Source organism: Drosophila serrata, unplaced genomic scaffold (genome assembly GCF_035046125.1).
Source record: "Drosophila serrata isolate PLE 108 unplaced genomic scaffold, ASM3504612v1 contig_359, whole genome shotgun sequence".
NCBI classification, from domain to species: domain Eukaryota; kingdom Metazoa; phylum Arthropoda; class Insecta; order Diptera; family Drosophilidae; genus Drosophila; species Drosophila serrata.
Window position 1 is genome coordinate 68904 of NW_028257257.1, and position 17488 is coordinate 86391.

General features: G+C 41.3%; 1 long non-coding RNA gene across 1 annotated transcript; it reads right to left on the reverse strand.

The window, feature by feature from the left end:
• Positions 1 to 9570: 9570 nt before the first annotated feature.
• Positions 9571 to 11024, reverse strand: LOC147642771 (uncharacterized). Its single transcript, XR_015272957.1, has 3 exons — positions 10379 to 11024; positions 9953 to 10313; positions 9571 to 9887 (listed from the first exon to the last, which is right to left on the reverse strand). It is a non-coding gene; the product is annotated as an uncharacterized LOC147642771 (long non-coding RNA).
• Between the last annotated feature and the right edge of the window lie 6464 nt (positions 11025 to 17488).

The window sequence follows — 17488 nt, forward strand, 5'->3', positions numbered from 1 at the left end:
ATAACAAAAGTAGCTACACTCAAAAAAATATATCTCACACACGAATGGTCGCACTGCTGTCAAATTTTTACACGTTTCTTCTAAAGGTTGGTTCTAACTGAAAAAAATATTAATTCAATACTAGCACCGCCGCCTGTGTGTCAGACCGGGGACTTTTCAATTGGCCTGTTATAACTGAGCTAAAATAGCTGAGGAAAAACCTTTGCGGCTGGAAAATATCTGCAATAACCCCAAGAGAAATTCAGCAAAAAGAAAAAATATATAATGCACACAAATTTGCGTCGCCTTGCGGCCTCAGAAAGAGATGCGAGAGTCTCTTAACCAAGTTAGTGCACTCGAAGAAATTGAATTTATAGAAAATAATAATAATGAGGATTTTTCTGTGCATCCTCACACTCTCGTTAATATACAAGTATTTATTTTCTGACACTGTCTGACCCCAGAACCTGGTGGCACTGCCTTCCTCCCCCCACTTGCAACCAGTGGCGCAACTGCAACAATAAACTGCATTCCTGGGATATTAATCACAGCTGCACTGCAGCCACACTCTTATGAATAACTCCCGACCGCAGGCCACTTGAATCTGGCTTAAAGTTCGACCCGGCTAATGAAATCTGTCTAGTGCCCTGCCCTGTCCTAGCCTGGCCTGCTCCGCAAACATTTGTTAGATACAGTTTGTCACCGGGACGAACGACAACAAACACACACAACATAATCCACTGCAGCTGAATATTTATTAGCAATATGCGATGTCCGATTTTCCAGCAATTTTCCCGGGGAACGCGGCTCGGGCTTAAACCGCTAAGCAAATGCAGCTCGCGTTCGATCGATTGATAATGGCATAAAAACAGGGAACGCGCACAACAACACCTAGCCACAGGCCAGGCCACAACAACGTCGAATGAGACGGGCGAACATGCAAACTAAGGATAGGTCCTGGCCCCCAATCTGGCATGCACAGAGGGAAAATTATAGACATATTGTCTTTTAGTGTGAATATATATTTGTATATAAAGATCAAACATGAATTAATAAGAGTAATATTTAATATTTAAAATTTCAGGGCAAATAAATTGCTTAAGCTTAAGAACAAAATCATAAGCTATATTCGGGAAATGGATTAGAGGACCACAATCAAAATATATCATAAACAAGATCAGCATAAAGATAAGATAAGCATACGATTAAAAATCTTGGTTTTTGAAATCATATATTATTCATTTAAAAGGATTTTAGAGAGGAATTGGAAAATATTCATAATATCTTACGGACTTCACTGTAATACTGCAACATTCTTTAAATCGACATTTTCAGATCAAAATTTTGTATGAAAAATAAGAGCCTAAAAATTCCATAACTAAGCCAAAAAAGCATTAAATTCAATTTGGAAAACTGTTTTGTGTTAGTTTTCATTAGGGTAATAATACTGCTTACTAAAATTACAATTTCAAAAATCTAATTTTTTTTTAATTTTTTTTTTTTTTTTGACAATTTCAACAATGTAACCCCTTATAAAATTTTGGAAAATTTGAGTAAAATTTGTTTTCTTCCAAACACGGATAGATCGATTCGGTTTTTGATTCTGATCAAGAATATATATGATTTAAAGGGTCGCAAATGGTTTCTTCACTAAGTTTCGACTTAATTCTTCATTATTGTTATTTAATGTCCAAAGTCTTGGTAGAATTTGCTTTTTTGCATGAAAATATTAAAGGCATTCTTACAAATCCTTGTTTACATAATTTTAGCTTCAAATATTAAAGCTAAAGTGTATGTATAAAATGGATATTTAAATAATAAATATACATATGTAGAATTTTGATGCAAATCTATTTGTTTTTCATTCACAATTCCGCCTAGCTACTCCCAAAAACCACTTAAAATGCAACAATAAATAATGGATAAATAGTTTTCCCCATTTTAAATCCTATTCTCCATAATAAAAACCCTAAAATATTTATTAGAAATTATTCGCAGTATGATTGGAGTGTGCTCCCAGCCCCACCGCCAATCCCTCCGCCGAAACACAATTAATATTTATGACCTTGCCCGCCTGATATATTTGCCTCGGCGCACACACGTAAATGCTGCGATTTATCATTGCTCGCCAGTCGGCGGGGTCGGTGGTGCACGGTGGTGTACCGATATAGCCACAAGGATAATAGAACTGTTAACATGGGAATAAAATTTTAAATAAAATGCAATAGATTCGATCTAACTGGCTCGCCATGCCCCAACGATTGCACACTTCACCCCAATCGAAAAAAAGGTAAATGCAATGCAAGAGGCTTTGGGAAAGTTTCCATGAAATTGCCCATTTCGGTATTTAATTAATTCAAACGTCACTAATTAGCTGCCAAAAAAATACGCAGGCATGTCAAAACCGAAGCCAACCTGCTGCTGGTGAACCCACCTGAACCCACCTGAGCGCGGTCCCCGGGAAAGCGGTGGCAGCCTCACCTGGGGCGGTTAATTAAGTCAACTCCCGTTTGGAGGAACAACGACAGCGGCAGCGGCAGCCACCACCAAAACAGTCAGAAGTCGCGGGAGTTGAAAGGGGTTCGATTGAAAGGTACCTCTTACCAAATTCTTATAAAATTTATATATATATATCATTGACAGAAAATTAATTAAATTCAGAAGTAATATATACTTTAAAAATTAAATACAGCTTAGCAACATCTTCTTACTTTTTTCTAGATATTCATACAACTTGCTCTTACTTTAATGTTGAAATTCCTTAACTAATTCAAGATCTCTAATACAGAACTTATTTGGTTAACCTTTTCCCAAGAAAGTTGTGCCCTCTAAACTCCCCAGATACCCTGTACAGACAGCTTTAGCTCACGGCAAGTGCATGCATATTTTAGCATGAAAATATTCATAATTAAAGTGCGTGAGTCTGAGGTCGTGGTGGTGTGTGTGTGTATTATTGTAATGGCATAATTAATTTATTAATTAGTTTTGTTTTCGTTGGCTCTCGGGTTCTGGCTCTCGCTTCTTCACTCTTGTAAGCCAACCGACGAAGCGTGAGCCTTCGCAGCGGGTCGCCTCTTCCTGGGTACGAACGCGTAATTGGAGCTGCCCACGCACATGGTCCAGTTCAGGCCATTGCGAGCCTCTCAGGGCCAAGACCAGACTTTAGACTTCAAACCAGACACTCGGCCCGGTCAGGTTCAAGGCAGCGAAGGCCAAAAAGCGAACAGTAGCTGCGACAACAATTAAATGCTCTGAGACTCCTCATTCGCAATTAACAAGTTGCAAGACGAAAACAGATTTTTATATGCAACTGCGGCGCTTTTCATTGCCAAGCCATGTGAGCAATGCAAAAGGGGAAAACGTATATAAAAAAACATACAAACAATACAAAAAAATACAAAATAAAAACCCACAACGACGACGACGACGACGACGACCTCCGTGGTGGCCAAAGTTGCGGCAGACAATTGAAAAATTGTCGCCAAGCCCGGTGCCCCGTTCTGGCGGATTGGAGTCCGGCTCTCATAGGCATACCTGTCGCGCATACCCCGAATCGCATTCGAATTGACTGACGACGATTGTTTTTCGCAACGCGTTTCGGTTCCTTTTCGATTTGTGCGAGTATTTTCCTTTATTTTGAGGCACTGTTACCGGTCCCATGTTGGCCCAAAAGACCCCTCCCTCCCCTTGACTCATTGTCATCTGCGTTTGGCAATTCATTCTGAAAGAACTTAAGGTTCCCTCTGTCTCTTTCTAGTAATTTAGGTACACCGAAAAATATTTCAATATATTCAGGGATCCATTTTCATATACATATTAAGATATTTACTACAATGTTTCTCATATTAAATGATGTATCATAAGGAGAGGTTAATAATGCCTCAAGTCAAATATGTTTATTAAAGAGTTAAATAATATTAAAATTACCTAAAATATTAGGTTCCTTATTTATTTTTCCTTCTCTGCAGTAATTTACTTACTCGTAAGCTACGCAAAATGATTCAAGCCTAAAATCAACGAATGGGAATGGAATTCAAGGAACGAACTAGGCTTGTTCGCTGTGCAAATCAATGGAATATTTTTTGATGGCTTTTCGGAATGATGCCTTGGGAATGAGGAACCTTAAATTGAGCCCCCTGCCTGTGAAGAGTCCTGTGCCATTGCAATTTCCATACCCTCAATCCGAAGAGTATCTTCCCCAGAGGCGCCTAAACACTCAGATAAAACCCGATAATCGGATGGACTCCTCTCTGCGAAGAAACTCCTGGAAACTCATTCAGTTTCTGGCTGCAACTTGCCAGGGTAGGAATCCAAGGAATTGAGACAATTATTTGCACATTGTGTACGGCGGAGACAAGTTCTTGGTCGGAGATCGGAGCCATTCGCATGCGTGAGATGCAGCCGCCAGAAATTTGCGAAATTCATTAAATAAAAGTCGTGAAGCGGCTCCAGACCAGACGTTTTCTTCCTCTGAAAACTGTTCGAAAATATTTGACAAAACGCCACTTGCGAGATGCCGCCGAACGTTGACTTTTGGCCATTTTCGGATGCCGACCACGAAATGCGGTAGGTAGTTTTTTGCCGAAGCAAGTTCAAGTTCGAATGTTTTAGTTTTTTGTGCACAAACGACAGATAGAATCTTAGGAACTTTGCTCTCAAATCAAGGCCAGAAACCTGCAGTTCCTGCTTTAGTTTTTTGTTAGGCCTGACCACGCCCTTTCCATGTCTGCGCGGGTCTGTTAATTGAATCAGAGTTTCCGTTTTTTATACCCTTCCAGGGTATTATAGTTTCACTCAGAAGCTTATAACTTGGTCAAGAAATCATTTCCGACCCTATAAATCATATATACTCTTGATCAGCATCAATAGACGAATCTTTCTAGACATGTTCTGGGAAAATAAATTTTTTTCGATTTTTTCAAAATTTTATAAGGGGTTACATCGTTAAAATCGTGAAAAAATTTATAAAAATTTAAATTTTTTTTAAATTTTATATTGAGTATGCAAATTTATAAACCTTATAAAAACTAAAATAGGAAATATTTCCGAATTAAAATTAATGCTTTTTTGGCTTAGCTACGATATTTTTAAACTTTGATTTATCGACAAATTTGGCATATAATAATATAGAAAGTATCATTAGTTATAGGAAATTTGCAACTGCAAACATAAAGAGTATAAAAACTTGGGCTTGCCGAAGTTAGTTTCCTCTCTTGCCTGGGTTCTACAGTTGGAATTCCCTAACCTAGAATGTCTATAGATCTAGAAGGAGCTTAATGTATTGGATTTCATAAAGACTTTGATGTAAGGTTGTAGATATGATAATGGAAATGAATAAAATTTAATACACTTCACATGTCATAATAAAATTATATAAAAACTTATAAGTTTTATTTGGAAAATAGGTTCATAATTCTAATAGAAATCAAACGAATAATAACTTTAAAAATTTTAGCTGAAAAGCACTTCATAATTGCTTAAAAACCCTCTAAATAAACTCCTAAAAAATTCGGCCAACACCAGTCTAAGTTACAGAAGGTTGCCTGTGGCTAAGCGCGTGTCGCGGCCTTGAGCCGGAAGTCTGGGCCCGGTCTGGACCATCGCGTCGCTCCGGGTATTAGACACGTTGCATGTTTATGCAAATGCCCGGCTGTCTGGGAGCTGGATAGCTGAGGGGACCTGGAACTGGAGTGTCTGCTGCTCCACGGGGAGCGAAAGGCACACTCGTTGTCTACGACCCGCCCGGCAATTAGCCAGAGTTTCGGCTCATTTCGGCCATTAAGGTGTTGGCCCAACACTTGCCCCGTGGCAAGCAGCAGCTGCCGCGGAACAGATAGAATTTCCAATAAGTCAAAAATCTAAAATGCAAACATTTCTCGAACATCAAGAACACAAAATATAAAATTACCAAAACGGCTAAATTATGTATTGTCCCCCGGAACGAGGGTCAAGCGACGACGGCTGTCGGGTGCCTCATTTATTTGCGCTGCATTTCCTGGCCAAAAAGCACAGGGGCCTTGCGAATGGCCAACTGCGAAATTCATGCGCATGTTTGTGCCTCATTTTTGGACATTTTGTATTTTTGCAACGACGACGTCGCGATGTCGGGGCCAAAGTTGCGATGCGTTTTGTGCGAACCACTTGACTGCCCTGTCCTCCAATCCTCCACTCTCCACTCCACTCCCACTCTGCTCCTCTCATTTCCTAAACCCCTGGATCCCAGGCTCTTGACTCCTGGCCATTCGCCTCTCGCTTCGATTCCATTCCCAGCTCCAGTTCCGAGGCGCATCCGTGTCGCATCCCATGTCGGACACAACGCATAGATATGTGAGCCAAAGCCACAATACACTGGGGAAAATGAGTGTATTTCTATAATCTATTAAACGGGATAGAGAATATATATATACTTGAATTACAGTACAGAATACTAAGCCATATACAATGTCATTTCCATATTTAATGCCTTTCTTAGCTACCAATCTCCCTAGTATGTATCTGGTCTTTTGTAATAGCAATTTCTTAAGTTTTTCCTTATAAATACCCAGTTTTTTCGAGTGCATCCTCTCATATTATGCATATGTACACATGTACAGTATAAACTCATTCAATGTTGGCTGTTTATCTGTTTGCTTGCTTTGGCTCGCTTGTTTGTTTGCGCTTAGCTCGCACATCGCGCATCGCACATCGCACATCGTTTTCAAAAATCGAAATTGAAATATGAGCCCCCAGAGGGAGGGGGGAAAGGGAACCTATGGCTGTTGCTATATTCTCGTTGTTTATGCCAAATATTTTTTTATCTAAAAACAGAGGCAAGTGAACTGGGAAAATACCAAAAGAGGATATCGGCGAAGGATACAACAAGCGGCCACGCGGCCCTCCCGGATCGAGTTTCTCCTCGGTCACACACACACCGTCCCCTCCTGGGCTCCTCTTCAAATATGTAGGCATTGATTTTCTGGCATTTTATTTCGGCCTGTTAAATTAATTTTAATATCTCGCTGGACCAAAACACAATGGGAAGAAAACGCTTTAACGTTTTTAACATTTTTATAAATGCCTCATTACAGGCGCTTTTATTGACGGGCTGTGGGCAGAGCTCGGGCCTCGTGTGGATTACTGATTTATGGCCCTCGGACTATTCATTAAAGGCCCGAATTTTAAGCATTGATTTTATTTGATTTTAATAGCCATCTCCAGTCGGCTATTTATCTGCCGCGGACGCAAATAAATCGGCTGTAAAATGGTCAACTGATGGCCCTATCCATACAAAAGCACCGCTAACGCCATCATCGGGATTGGGATGGAAATCTGACTCTGACTCTGACTCTGACTGGGTACAGCGGCCCTTCATCATCCAGGGCCAGGCGACGCCCCATCGGTCAGGCCATAAATTTGTGCAATTAAAAATTATGGTGAGTTTTTACCGTTGATATCAAAAGAGAGTCAGAGCGCCGGGCGGAAAACCCCTCGCAGTCTGGAAACCCACTGGCCCAGCTGGGCAATGGAAATTTATGGCCGCGAGCCCTCGGAGCAGTCTCGTAGATGCATTTTGCCTAGCGACTTCGTTGGGCAAATAAATCAGAAATCAGAAAAACCGAAATCAAAGTTAAACGATTCTCGTAGCATAGCCATAAACTTTGGGCCCATCGAAAAACACGGTGGAAAAAATCTATTAAATATTATGGCAGACATGGATTTTTTAAATTAAATATTAAAGATCTTAAATCTAGTCGAAGATCTGTCTGTCCAGTAGAACCTACTCCCTACTCATCGCTATCCTTTGAGACTTTTCCGATAAACCAGTTGAGAATTTATCTTTAATACTTAAGTTAAGTTTATTAAGTTCCTGATCCCTATACGAAAACCATATTCCTCTCTCCACAAGCTACTTCTTGACTTGTTTTCTAACTTTAGCAGAATCTAAATAAGTAATACTTCCATCATTATTCCGCCATTATTTTTTCCTCTGCATCCAGATCTAAGTGTGCCCCCTTTTGGGGCTATATCTCCTGGTCTGAGACGTCGTAAAAAAATGCAAGTGTTAGTCAGGTGGAACGCCACCCCGCAGAGCCAAGTGTCACTCAAATGCTAAGAGACTGAGAGTGCGGAGACCCGCGTTGCATCGGGAAATGCTCATTCAAACTTTTATTTATTTATTTATTATATGCTGTGGCATAAATCAAAACTCAATTTTTTATGTCGCCTGTAAACGGAGCAGGCTTGAAATTTTAATTAGCCATCCCGTCGAATTGAAATATTTAAATCGGAGAAGAGGCCGCCCACCAGTTGAGTTTTTGTCGTAAAATAATTAGACCGCACGCAGTGCGAGCTCCGGGATTGATTTCCCGGTGCCAAAGGGGTTGGGAATGGGAATGCGATTGGGATTGGGAATGCGGCCTGGTGCCGATAAGCCTGTTAAATCGTGACATTCTTCATGGCTCAATCGTAAATCATATCGTATGCAACGTACATAGATCAATGTGCTTCGATTGTTCGACTGTTTCGATGGCTCGAGTGCGTGTTCGATTTTTAACGACCGCGGCGACGTGCCCCGCATTTGAATCTGTCTCGAGTGCTGCAGTTGAGATTATGTCTAGCTGCAATGCATAATTATTCCCTGTAGAGATAATCGGATAGGCTGGGCATATCGGTTGATTACACAACTACACTTCCTGGAAATGTTCTTGTGGGAATTTATCAAGGGTATGAGATTAAAAAAAAAAAGAGTTCTTGTTAGGAAACATCTATATAAGTATTGATGAAAGATCCGATTTTGTTTCTTAATTTTAAATATCGGCAATACATTTATCATATTCTCCTTGTTTAAAAAGAATAATTTTCAAAGTGTGCTGTTGATTATAATTACAATTATCGTAAAACGCTACTTCATGTAAAACATTTCCCAACCTCACTACCTTGTAAGCTTCTGACTGAAAATATAATACGCTGTACAGGTATAAAATAATCACCACAGATAATATTTTCATACAATTTCAAGGTATTATATTTTTAGTCAGAATAGAATAACTATTATCTTAGATCTAACCCAATATTTTCATACAAGCCGTAAACATAACATAACACATAATTGTGCAATATCAGTAAATGAAGTAGAAATATAAATAAATTCAATATAAAAATAAAGATTAATTTTTCACTTACCCATTTATTATCGCTCCTTTCTTTTTCTTCATCATCTTATTTCTGTTTATATAAAAATTGTGTAATTACATGCAGAAGACATCCAAACCTGGCAAATGACGAGATTTCATCAGCACTGTAATTTTAGTTTCGCTTGGCTTAAACGCGCACTTTACTGTTTTCATAACTGTTAGTTCAAAACACCTCACCAGAAAAAATGTCCATAGCAATGTTTTTTCGGCGAGGTTTCTTGCCATGAAAACACACATGCAAATGCGTTTGCAAGAGCGCCATAAACACATAAAGATTGGCGGTGCTGCTTTTCCACTCCGCGCCGTTTATTATCGCTCCTTTCTTACTTCTTCATCATTTTATTTCTGTAATTAGATAATAATTAATAAACTGCTTTAAATATGTCTTATTTTGCCTATTAGGTAGTTGGTTATTAACTTAGACTGCAGAATATGTTCACATCCAATCCCCTGATGCAATTCACGTAGATTTCATCAGCACTCATTACTTTTATTTTCCTTTGGCTTATTAACGCGCACCTTACTGTTTTCATAACTGTTAGTTCAAAACACCTCACCAGAAAAAATTCCCATAGCAATGTTTTTTCGGCGAGGTTTCTTGCCATGCCAACACACATGCAAATGCGTATGCAAGGGCGCCAACACACACATACAGGTTGGCGGGTGCTGCTGCTGCCGCTGCCGCCGCCGTCTATTGTCCACGAGTGTCTCACCTCTTTATTGTAGTTTTATTGGCTTTAATTAGATTTCCATTAGGCAACTATTACGTAGTTGGTTATTAAGCTCACTTAGGTACTTACAGAATTTATTATGTTTTCGCATTTCGCTTTCCGCTGTTACAGTTCCCGTTAGGAGCAGAGGCAACGCTCCCTTTACTTTTCGTCTGGCTCGGCCTATGCACGCACTGTACTGTTTCAAGAACTGCAAGCTCAAAACACACCGCAAGAAAACATTTCCATTGCGATGTCTCTTATGGCGAGGTTTCTGGCCTGGCACACAATCATACACATACGTGTATGTATATGCACATGTGCATAGCCGCCCACACACATATGTACATATTGGCGAGTGCTTCTGCTGGCGCCGCCGCCTAATGTCCGCGGGAGTCTCAACTCTTCTTATTGTAGTTTTAGTGGCTCTAATTATGTTTCCATTTGGTAGCTGTTTTACAAACGTTTAATATTATTCATCACGTAGTTAGTTATTAAGTTTGCTTCGGCACTTACACAAGTTATAGTGTTTTCACATTCCGCTTTCCGCTGATCTAGTTCCAGTTCGGAGCAGAGGCAGCGCCAACTTTACGTTTACTTCAATTCTGGAAAAATTCGGGTGTTTTCTTTACTTATTTCATTGTCCCCGCATAATATGCACTTAGTTTAACTGATTTAATTGTTTGGTTAGTATTATTAAACGTTTCTTCAGTCGATAAATGTTTTTTCAGCAGCAGCATAACTCGAGTGACACACTTTCGGCAATTTCGATCCTCTTTTGCTGGTTCCGTCCTCTATTCCTCTTCGCCCGCTGGCTCTCGCTCTCAAAGCTGCTGGGCATCGTACTCTCACTCTCATTCTCTTTTCGGCACTCTGAGAGTGGGAGCGAGTGGAGTGCAGAGTAGGCGAGTGAATAAGAAGAAGAACGAAGCCGCCAAAATTGTTAAAGTTGCGCGCTGCTGCTGAAAAACATTTATCTTCTGAAAAACAGTTTAATAATACCTAAAAAACAATTAAAATGTTGAAACTAACAGCGTTTTATGTGGGAACATTGAAGTGAGCTTAAAACAAGTGGACAAAGCTAATTTTTCACGAATTTAAGTAAATGTTAAGTGAGCGCTGCTTTTACTTCTAACTGGAACTGGATCAGCGTTTAACGGAATGTGAATTGTGTAAGTGCTGAAGTAAACCAAACAACTAACTTAAGTTATAAGCAAAATAAGACGTTAGTAAAGCCGTAGCCTAATGGAAATATAATTACAGCCACTAAAACTACAATAACAACAATTGAGACTCCCGTGGACAATTGGCGGCAGCGCAGCACCCGCCAATATGTATGTATGTATGTGCGTTGGAGTATACATATTTTTTAAAGGGAGTGAGGGCATGGCTCTCACTCTCCCTCTCTCAAAGCTAGATGCAAAATAACTGTTTTCTGGCCATGTTTGAGCGTTTGAAAGCAAGAAGCGGGAAATTTAAATTTAACGGGCTTGAAGGGTGAGTATATAAACCAAAAGAATGGGCAAGTGCAATAATGCTGATTAAATATTTCAGAGACAATCGGTGCGTTATTTTATTTAAAAACTGGAGAAAGGATGGAAAAAGATAATATTGCGAGAGTAAATTTCCAAACAAACAACAATAAGATGAAAAAAAAGAATGAGACGATAATAAAAAAAACGGTAAGTGAAAAATTTAATATTTTAAATTTTACAAAATTTTTACAAGATTTACCAATATTTTTATAAAATTAATTTGTAGATTAATTAACCAAACAAAAGCTCTGAGAGATGAAATTAATGATTTTTTGTCGGGATTATAGATTTTTAAACTTTGGATGCCCCAAAAAACTTACATTGATTTAGGGAAATATCTGCAAGTATCTTTTATCTGTAAATACCCCCCTGAGACTTCTAAACTATCTCAAGTCGATCTAAACTCAACTCCCCTGTGACATAACAAGCAGTAATTACCAAAATTAATGACTTGCCAAGTAATACCCATTTCATGATATCTCCCCCCGTGATATTTGACCACGAAGAGTGTACTTTTTTTATTGAACAAATCCCACAAACTGTCCGGGAGTCCGCTCACGCACACTTTACCCGAAACCCCATCCAAATCCTCACACAAATCTCGCCTGCCCAATTTGAAATGTCACAGCGCTGACACTCACTTGACAGCTAACAACCAGACGATAAATCGATTGAATATTACCAACAGCCCTCGGAGAAGATTAATTTATATTTTGGGGGGAACCGAGGACTCAACATAAGCAAACACGATGAGCATTAAGATCAAATTACGCGATAGCTGGCGATACGTCCGATGGAGCCGATGGGGCACCGCCCAGAACTGGAGAGTGTTCAGGAATGCAGAGGCAATGGCCCCCGAAAAAACCATATATATGTATTATTATTATGGAAAACCTATCAACACACGGCGATCGACAAATTGAAAAGCAGCTAGCGCGACGTGCGGTGAAAAATGATTTTCCCTAATGATCGCCAGCCCGAGATTGGCAACCGTCGAGTCAAGATCAAGAGGCCAAATATGAAGGAGAATCCAATGAAAAATAACGAGCAGCCTCAAATATATAACTAAACATAAAATCGAAATGGCAAGCCCCGTTAATACGGAAACTCAGATCGGAGCGGAGCGGATACCAGGACGAGGATCCGTTTGTCGACACCACTGCCATATGGAGATACCCAATTCGCGTATGTGAAAATGCTGCAAACTCCGCGATTGAAATCAAACGCCCACTTGGAACTTGAACTCGAGCTAGGCCATGGAAATTCATTGCAATTTGCATAAACCAGGCTTTTGGGGAGAGCGGAGTAGCAGCAGCAAAAAAAAAATAGGAAACACTGACAATTGACAACGGCAACTGCAGCAACTGCAGCAACTGCACCAACAACAGCAACTGTTGCCTGCTCATGCCCAGCGAAATTGTCAATTCGGCAACATGTTGCTGCTTTTCTGGCTGCTCGAGTCGCCAGAGTTGCAAGTTGCAAGTTCCCAGTCTCCACAGTTGCCATGGTCAAGTGCAGAAACAGGTTGCAACTTCCTCGCTGCAACGGCAGCTCTGATTCGGAATGCACAATGCAAAATTGTTGTATACCATTGTCATTAATTGTATATTATATATGTTTTGTCAGGAAACAAATTGAAATTAGTCATTACCTTTTATTTTTAGTAAGAGGTAATAGATCTATTGTCCCATATACTTCCATACAATTCCATGTTGCAAGTCTAATAGCAGTTCAATTCATTAATGACATATGACAATTAAGAAATAAGTTAGAATGTTACACGATATTTTCTAATATCAATTTATCGCTTAATTGAGATCTACCTTGAGATAGCTTTAAATGGCTCTGTGAAAGATTTTTTATGTTGAAAAGTGATAAGTGTTAATAATGAAATACCTTCCATATTATCCTAGCTCTCAAGAATACCTCGATTTTCTCACTGTGCATTTATTGTGGCTTCTGCTGCTGCTGTTAGATGGCCTCGTGCAGATTGCTGTCGCTGGCCGAGACGCCTGAAATTTGTAGCAGTCAACGGACCTGGCCGGGTAATTGTTGGCAACAGAGCAACAGTGCAACAGTGGAGCAGTGCAGCGGTGCAGCAGTGCCACAGCGTTGCAGCAACTTTGGCTATATCCCTGAATGCAACATGTTGCCGCCGTTAGCCGTTTGTCGATTGTTTGATAGTCAGAGACTGATGATGACCATCAAAATGATGCATTCGTACACCCATGAGTTTTGACGTGAAATCAAAGTCGTCGTCGCCTGGGCATAAATTTTGTGGGAACGAACACGTACGTGGAAGGAGCAGCTCCTCCTCCTCCGCCTCCATTCGACTGGCCAAGATTAATGCGCAAGTCAATGGCTGTTCATGAGATTCCATGCAATTGCCGGCCGGAAGCGATGATCTTGTTAATTTGATAGCCTTGCCGATGCCTAACCGCCAATATATCATCATTAGAAATTTGTGAGTTTTCAACGCATTCGCACACGTCCCCTCGTAATAACCAGGGCGGGACCCAGGTGCTCCCAGAGTTCCTAGAGCTCTGTGTGCTCCATGGGGCGTAGACCATTGCTGGCCTAGATTCGCCAGAGAGTTACAGTTACACCGACTCCTACTCGGCAGAGTGGCAATTAACACTCGGACGGCAACAAATCAATTTTGCCCGCTCCTTTCGCCACATGTTGCAGGAAGATGCGTACCGAATCGATTTGACTGCGATGCACTGCACCCACTGCACTCGGTCGGTTGCAACTGCAATAATTGCTCCAGTTTTTCGGGGCCAACAAATTGGCAGCTGGAGTCTAGTCCGGCTCCTTGGCATTCCTACTCCTCCAGGTTCTCCTCCAGGTCCTCCTCCTGCTCCTACTCCTCTTGCTCCTCCTCCAAGGCAGACAGCAGACGCCTTGCGCATACGAAATGAGACACCCGACGACAGGGAGGATGTGGAGCTGGTGAGGATCTCGGTTGAGGAAGAGACCTCAATGAAGAGGTTTTCCTGCCGGCCATTCCTCTTCTTCACTATTTTTGCTGGCTTTTCCTGGCTATTTTTTTGTAGTGTTTGCTTTGTGTTTTTGTTTGGTTTCTTTTGTTGTTGCTGTTGTTGTTTGTGGTGTGTGGCGTCGTCCATTTCCATGCTCAATTTTCCAATGTTTCCTGTGACCGCCGAACAACCTGGCGACGACAGCAGCGCAAGGCAGGCCTCGGAATGCGTTGCAAGTTGCAAACAATTGCGATTATCGAACGTGGCAGGGTTTACTCTAAAGACACAAGGGTATTTCTGGTCTCTGAGGAGGTTGGTTACTTGATGAATAATTTTTAAAATATTTTTTTTCAGGATTTTGGTTAGATTTTAAAGCCGAATAGTCTTTTAATTCCTTTTGAAATCCTTTAGAAATTGAAGTATTTTAGCATAGTAAATATAGATTCTGAGAGAAATGATGTACTCATTCCCTTTCTCTATAAGTATTGATCTCAGATTCGATAAACAAAAGAGCATCGAAATAGTCATCAAGGCAAGCCCCACAATATTCTCAGACCTCGTAACCTGGGTCGCTGCATCTATGGCCATCTCTCGAAACTCTTTACCTCCTCCTCGTATTTATGTTTTTGGCCTGGACCATCGTTCCTTTGTGTATTTCGCGGGGCAACGCGATATAAATTGCAGATTTCTAACGCAATTTTCATAGCTGCATCCTCGTCGCCGCCGCGACTTTGACAACGTTGCCATTGTTGCCGTTGTGGCGGGCCAGCAATTGGTTCTGGCTTGTTGCAAATTTCAGACATTTCCACTCGCAATTCCCTCACATCTAACCGAACTTTTACCTCTTCGGGGATATATTTTCAATAATTTTCGGTTATGATAATTCCAAGTTGCAGCAGCAATTGTAGATCTGTGGGATCTAACCTGGTTTTAAGCTTCTTTTATTAGAGAAGCGAAGTTACCATACAATTCTTTCAAAATCAACTTTAAATAAATAGTATTTACGGGGCATTTAAGCAATTATTTTACAATTTCTAAGTAAAGATACCTTACTAGATTTCTGAGATAATGTTCAACCCTTTCTATAGCAATGATAAACTCTTATGAAAAAAGCCTAAAGACCTCATCAGTTATTTCTACATAAATAAATAAATAATTCCATAATCTCTCCTTGTATTTTTTTCTTTTAGAAAATATTTATTACCAGTCATATCCTCACCCGTCATCGGATTACTTAACACATCTGAGAGACAAACAATTACCGGCCAGTCATGTCCGTCTCAATTAGCATATCGCAGTCGGCCAGCCGGCAAATCCTTTCTGCCCCGTCAATCCATCTCTCACGCAGCTCACCTGTGAGCTCACCTGAGCCAACATCTGTTGGCCATATCTTCTGCTTTTTATGGCAGAACACCTCCTAACTGCGCACTTAAGCGGGAGTTACGACCCGGGCAGGACTCGGGCCCCCGTGTGCCTGTCTTGCATAACATTTCCTTCATCAGTCGTCGGGCGTCTTGACGGTTTATTGAAAACAAGGCTCACACACGCCCACGTTAATATTAATTGGCCATAAAGGGGTGGGTGGCAGGGCAGACAGGCGACAAGACAGAATGACAAAATGCAATAACAAATAATACACAATGTTCAATAATCGCCGCGATTGTCATTGGCATTGTTTTGGCTGACGGTGACGGGGCCTTATGCCTTATGACTGCGGCGGGTGGCTTTTGTAACTGTCTGCGGTTTCTGGCCAAAGCTCGTGCCTGGCAAGCCAAGTTTGCACCACCAACACTACCCACCGCAAACCACCCGCTACCCGCTACAGGGAGAGAAAAGTCAGGAACTATTCAAATTGTAGGTGTATGTTAGGGAGATCTTCTATTGAAAATGATTTAACTTTAGGAAAGGCTTTATAACATTTAGTAAACAATTTAATTTGCTTATTTGAATTGCCATAAAAATGCAAATAGTATTTTTAGCAAATATATATAGTAAAGACCTTTTTTCTTTCCTCTTTAATTGCTTTTTCCAGTGCACTCGCTTGGCAAAATGTATTTCTTTTGACGGCATCTGACAGCCACTGTCATTTTATTAAATATGGTTTTCTTGATTTTCCCAGCTCTGCCACCGCAGCACCGCTACCACCGATAGCACCACCTTTCCCCCTCCCCAACCCCCGTCAGGAGCCGTCGCCTTTTATCAGTGTTCAAAATCCCGTTGTCGTTGTCAGCGACAACAAGTTATGCGGAGCGGCGGGCGATTAACGGACATCGGCGTGGGTTGCCACTGCTGCTGCTGCTGCTGCTGCTGGTGATTTCTGGCGAAGAGTTGGCGGTGGGTGGGTGGGTGTACTGTGCTGCTGCTGCTCCAGCCAGTGGCCACCACCGCAACAGGTGTTTCCATTTCGCCTCCTTGCGGGCTGTGTCACGTAGCGCCGGCTGTCAGGAGCAGCTTGTAATTGCGGTGGCCAGCCTTTTGGTATTCCAAAGCCGGGCGCATGGTAGATGGATATATATATGGGATGGATATATAGTGGGCCTAAAGCCCAGGAGCGAGTGCGATGTGAGCCACCGGAATGTTAATGCCCAGCTCCCGTCCCAAGCAGGTGTCCAGGCTGGACATCGTGGCGAATTATGAACTATTACGGGTCGTTAGTTCCGTATGAGGGGCGATTAACCTGATGGGGAATAATACTGATAATTAACCGGCGAACATTCGCTCTAATTCGCCATAACCAGTGCCTGCACTGGTTAGAGAGAGAGAGACTCAGAGCTGGGGCTGCAATTAATCTGGGCGAGTCTTTGACCGCTTGGAGTGTAGCTTAGCCCCACGTCGCCTCTTTCGCCTCTTTCAATCAAATCGAATCCCCATTGCCGATCCTTTGGCATCTCTTAACGTGGCCTATTCAATGGACTCTCCGGCCGCACACCCAATCAGTGCTAAACACATTGGCATTTCGCTAAATGAGTGTGGGTACATAACTCAGGGCCCAACAATGCTGCTCCGCTTTCAGGCCCATGCCGAGGCGGTTGCACTAATTGCGCTAATAATGGGGATTACCTCATACAACCAAGATTTTGAGTATGAGTCGAGGAAAGGTAGGCAGACTT